This window comes from Serinus canaria, chromosome 4A (genome assembly GCF_022539315.1).
Source record: "Serinus canaria isolate serCan28SL12 chromosome 4A, serCan2020, whole genome shotgun sequence".
Taxonomy (NCBI): Eukaryota; Metazoa; Chordata; class Aves; order Passeriformes; family Fringillidae; genus Serinus; species Serinus canaria.
Window position 1 is genome coordinate 14,030,217 of NC_066318.1, and position 6,152 is coordinate 14,036,368.

Here is a 6,152-nt window from a genome sequence, read left to right on the forward strand (position 1 = left end):
GGAGTCCCCATGTTTTATGCCATTCAGCACAGAGGGAGCGGAGGGGATGCACAGCAGATGGTTATTGCATATGTGGCTCTACTGTATGTGGCTCTGCTCTCATTTGCAGATGCTGCTCTTGCCCATGAACCCTTTCAACTCTCACACTGTACAGCACAAGGGCTTACACAATATCAAGTAATTTTTGGCAGCTGCTGCTCAGTCTCACATTGCTGCCAGATCTCTGGCAGAAGGAGCTGAATCCCTGTCTGGTGTACAACCAGCACAAGGTCCTCATTATACTGGAATTTAATACTCAGGGCCAGAAGGCTCCACACACAATGCTAACCCAGATTCACTCCCTTGCCTTTTGAGTGAACAACTGTTTAATACGTGGTGCCTTACAAAGCTGCCATAATTAAATGGGTAACTATTTGTATACACATTCTGGTCCAATGTAAATAAACAAGAATGAAGAAATTATTGGGATAAATATCAGAAGTTAAATATGCTGGAATACATGCATTTATGCCACCAATGAACATTGACAACTGGCACAGAAGTCTGTGGAGGACAATTATGATATAGAGAATGTCAAGGGCTGCATGGAATCTGCAGCACATGCCAATCCTAGGAAAATGTGTATAAATATGGACTAGTTTTAAAGCAAGTGGGAGAGCCCAAGTCAGAACTACAATTTAATAGGAAAATTAAGATAAAGGCAATAACACAGAATCATTGGCTTAAACCAACAGTCAGGGTATGACCTGACACCCTGTGGGTCGGGGTGGTGGCAGAAGAATGATCAAATGGTGGCTGCAGTTCTTTTGGAGTGACTCTGTCCACGTGGTGATCCTGTAGGAAAGTCTGCTCCTTTTCTGGAGGTCCAGTGGTGATTATGGAGCTCTTCTCCTCTGGGAATCCAGTGGGCAGTGCTGCTTGTCATGTTCCAAACCTCAGACTGGTAGAGGCTGGATCCATAAAGGATGCATCCCCAAAGGAATGCTTGGTTCCTCCCCCTGGGCAGAGCATCTGGCAGTGGGGTGATGTAATTTGTCAGTCACACGGTGAGACTTGAGGGCCTGTGGCAGGAGATTGTCCCCAGAGGGAGTTATCAGGGGTGTGTCCTGGAAGAGATAAGGAACACTGCCACACTGTTTTAACAGCTTGTGGAGATGGTGACAGAGTACATTCTTCTGGTTGCATCTTACACTGTAACCTCAGATAGCACAAATACACATTTGTGTTCTGCACACACAATGGAAATCCTTTTCTGCCCATTCTCCAGGACATTATTTTAAATATTAGCTACAGCTTAGAACAACCACAAGACTTTTTTTCCATGGTCTTTTAAGTTTCAGAGTCCACCCATTCTCCAAGTGGGAAAGGGGGAATATCTTACTGAGGTTCTTAGCAATGTGTTCTTGTGAATATAAATTGTCCCAAAAATATCAGCTCAGTGCTGTGTTTATACTGCCAACATGCCCACCCAAACAATTTGTCACACACAAATCCTTGACAAAGCACCCTCCTTCTAAGACTGCTCTGGTGCATGCAGAGCCTTGGAAGCTCTGGGACCATCACCCAGGAAGGACGTGGACCTGTTGGAGTAGGTCCAAAGGAGAGCCATGAGGATGCTCAGAGGATGGAGCACCTCTCCTGTGAAGAGGCTGAGGGAGATGGGTTGTTCAGCCTGGAGATGAAGGGCTCTGGGGAAATCTCAGAGCAGCTTTTCAGTGCCTGAAGGGGCTCCAGGAGATCTGGAGAGGGACAGCTCACGAGGGCATGGAGTGATAGGACAAGGGGCAATGACTGAAACTGAGAGATTGATGCCTCAGCTGGAAACCTTGAGAGGCTTTGTGTGGAAGGCAAATACTGAGGCAGCACTTCTGGCCATGCACAGCAGCATAAGGCTGGGGAACTTCTCATCTTGTCAGCCTAAGCAGAATTTTTTGACCCATTTTACTCATCCTGCCTGCATGGGTGACAATCTAGATGCCTAAGTACTACTCCATATTTTATCCTAAATGAATAGATAATCAGAGTAACTCTAATCATATGGCTGAGCAGGGAGGAAAAGGGAATTATTTTGAATGACCAAGTCAAAATCAGTGATCAAGGCTGTAAACAGAAATATTTTCCCTTTAATTAATTCACCTTCAGTGTTCATTTCATTAAAATTTAAATGAGGCACTGTAATTCAGAAGGAGATAAGTGCAGAGTGTGGAGATATACTGGGCTTTAAATCAGTTCATGGATGTTTGGGGTTATTTAATTGTGTTTTGAGTTTGAAGCAATTTCACAAAATCAAGTGTTGGTGCTATGAGGCTGTTTGGCACAAGAACCCTTAAGGACCTTGAGGTTAAATAAAAACTGAGGTAGACTGTTCATGTTTCTATTTATAGTGGAATTACTATGACCTTGTGAGCATTTCTATAAAACAGATTAAAATTTTGCCACTGAATTCCCTCTACAGGCTGATATTTATCACAACAAGGCTTCAGTATTTTAATAGCTCCTCAAAATTAGACTCTGATGCTGGAAAAGGCTTTACTCTTTAGATCAAAACTGGCTGAAATTCAATTTTGTTTCATGGGAATTGAGCATATTTTGAAGAAGTTTTTATTTCAGGATAAAAGTAGCGCTTTCAGTTTCCCATGGAAGCAAATATTTTTTATAAATGATTGTTTAATTTTTTTTTTTTTTGAGAAATAGTATGAATTTAAGCAGACCTTCCTAAAATGAAAATTAATCAATATGAAACAAATACCATTTTTGCAGAGCTTCCAGGTTGTCAGAAGACATTGCCAGGATTTAGAAATAGTGAGTTGAGAAGTGGAGAACTCATGGCCAGGTTTGGAGAGCTTTGATGGATTTTGCTTTATGAGGAGGAGGTTGGATATTGTGAGTCCACTGAGACCCCCTCGGAACATTTCCTCACTGTTCCATGTTGATTTGGCATTGAAAATGAAGAAATAAGTCTTCTCATTTTGAAAATGGGTACAAAGAGAGACAGAAGACAGTGCCAAGGGCTCATCTTTGCATAGCTTAACCTTGGAAAGTCTGCAACTCAGAGCAAGCAGGAGCTAAAGCCAAAGTAGCTGAGAAGAAATATGTTGTATGGACCTGTAATTTGGACTTGAGGGTGGTGCCTCCATCCAGTCAGAAGTCACAGAAAAGTTCTTCTTTCAGGGCAGGAAACTCACTTTGCTTTGGATCTTCTGCTAGAAAATTCCAGAAAGGCCTGCCCAATGTGCCTGTACATCAAGGCAGGAGGATTTCGAATGAGATTCCCCTTTCTCACTCCCAAAACTGTTCCACTCTCTACAACCAGAATGATTCTTTGCTCACAGGGCCTGGGAGAGCCAGTGGCTTTGTGACCAAGTGACTCAGATGAACCTTTGGGAGTCTCTCGTGCCTGGAGGGATTATATTAATCCAGAGCAAGATGGCAAGTGGTAGGTTTGAAAGTCAATATTTTAGTTTTAGCTACTCAGATCTTGCATGGGCCCAAGATTATGTGTTTATCTGTCCAAAGGCTCAAAAGAAAAGCTGTAGTTGAGCCAGCAGCTTAACTCTCTGGGCAGAAAATTCCTAGATGCTGTCAATGCTGAAAAGTCAGTGTTTATCATCAAAAGGCATCATCTCCACTGATTTTCTTTGGTTCAGAGCACAAAATTGCAACACACATTTTCAAAACTTTTTCAAAACTATTAAATAATAATTTTTATAGAAATAGTAACAACAGTAGAGATCTGAGATCTGTAAAATTTAGAGACGTGGTTTACTGTGAAATATATTTTTCTAGGAAACTCACTATGAATTTCTCTAACTTTATATAACTCTATGAAAATTTATACTGCATTAAATAGCTATAATATGGAGCACCCATTGGTTTTTCTATCTCCCTAGCAGAACCCCAGGGGAGGTAATAAAATAAAGGTAGTGAACAAACATTAAGTTAAAGTCAGAAGTCTTGTCAGGTCTAAATAATGGCTACTGATAGAATATAAACTCAAAATGAATCTCCTATTTCTTTGTGTTTAATAGCACTTTGAAAATGCATATACTTTAATTTTGCCGAAACAGAACAGAAATAAAAAGGATTTGAATTACTGTACAGCATCATAAAGGTATTTAAGCAATCATGTAAATGTGGAAAACCTCTACCTTATTCTAAATCATTATGGCTATTGTTATAGGAATTTATACTGTCTTATGTGATCACAGCAGTGATTGCCAGCTTAGGAATGATCATACCTGAAATAAATACAATATTTTACTGCAAGCTGTGGAAGAAATTAAATTAGAACAAAAAAAGCTGTGAGGAGAGTGAGACATAAAGTCAAGGCCTGTGATTTTACACCTTATTGTGTTAAATCTGCAATTTTGGCACAATTTCCAACAGAGGCATCCTACTCAATATCAGCTGTCAGTGTGTGTGTGTGTGTCTGCCATCTCATAGATTTAACTGTAAGAAAGGTTTGGCACAGGACTCATTGGAGAGGGGACTTTCCATCACTACACACCAGCTTAATGAATCCCAATCAGAAATAATTTGTGCCATTTTCTCAGAACAGCAATTCACACTGCAAAGTCACCAGAGAAGTGGATCCATGAGTGAAGTGCATCATGGAGGTGTGGATGGGCACATGCAAATCTCTTTCCCAAATTTAGGAGTTGGGCAGAATTATCTATATCCCACTTCTTTCGATCAAAGGATCTATCAGCTTCTCTGTGTGCACATTTGTGAAAACTCTTCATGAAGGTTCATTCCTGTAAGAGAGTTTTGACATAAGAAAAGCCAGCACTGTGAACTGGAGAATAAATCCTGAGTCTCTAAACTCAATTCTTAATCAAGTCTAAATAAGAGTGTTGCTAACCCAGCGGACACTGAGCTCAGTTTGCTTCCTTGACTCACTCTAAATCCTAATTGAATGCAAATAATGGCATGAGAATAGTAAGAATAGTTTGCAAGATGGGGCAGTGCTAGATGAAAGCAGTAGATAGTGTTCAGCAGCTGATCATGTATTTTTCTTTTTCCAAATTTAGCATTTTTAGTCATAGAAAATAAAGCTGAATTTCAGAACTAGGGAAAAATCCCCAAACACGTCTAAATAACAGTCTTTTTACTCCAACAGCAACAGTTTCTTCTGAAAAAACACTTTGAAAATTATGAGCTCTCTTTGAGCTAGCATGTGCCAAAAGAAGGGTTGAATTGCAGCTGTTCCCAGTGCTCAGCATATACTTTCAACCTGTTCTTGGTTTCCTTTTCTATTAAAAATGTAAGAGCCTCTTTTTTCTGTGCTGAAAAACTGAAAAAAAACCAAAAAACAATGCAGTAGCTTCTAAAAATTCTGCAAGGTTTAAAAGATCTCTTTAGTAAAGCATCTGATTTTTAAAGTTAAGGCTAGGCTGCTTCCACAAGGTTTTTTGCAGCTCCCACATGGAATATAATCTTGTTACAGGTTAAAAAAAATATAAATCTCTTGCTAGTGATGACTCTGGCTTTCAGAAGGATTCCTTGATGGCCCCTGCAGGATGACAAGCTGTGTGTCTCTGGCCCCAGCTGAGTGAAGATGCTGGGGATGTGCTGGGGCTGAGCAGAGTCAGGAGCATCACTCCAGCCCCTGTCAGCACAGCACAGGCAGGCTCTGCTTCACTCTCAGAGCTGATGGGATTTCCTTGGGATGCAAATGGAACTGCAGAGGAGAAGTACCCTCTCTAGGCTGACAAATGCCACTGCACAACAGGATTAATATTTCACAGGCTAAGTGGAGGGAGGCAGCAGAAGTCAAAGCAACACTTCTGGAGATGGCACTGGTGACAGAGAGGTGGTTTGGGTTTTTTTTGTCTGTGTTATAAAACATTTCTTATCAAATTAATATACAAAATTATTAATAGCTATGAGCTATATTAATGATGAGGTTATATACATAAACTAACTAGTGTTGATGAAGCTTTATGACCTGAGCAAATGAGATCAGGAGATATTCTCCTGGGTGGGCTTGTTTTTTGTTGGTTAATAATAAATGAATAAATATTAGCCTGGCTGTTGCATAATGAAAGAGAAAAAAAAGAAACTGCAAACTTCTTTCCTTTGATGTAGGGCCTGAATAAGTGTGCAGAAAAGCAGGCATGGGGGAGCTGAGGATCAGCTCTCTGCCATCCCAG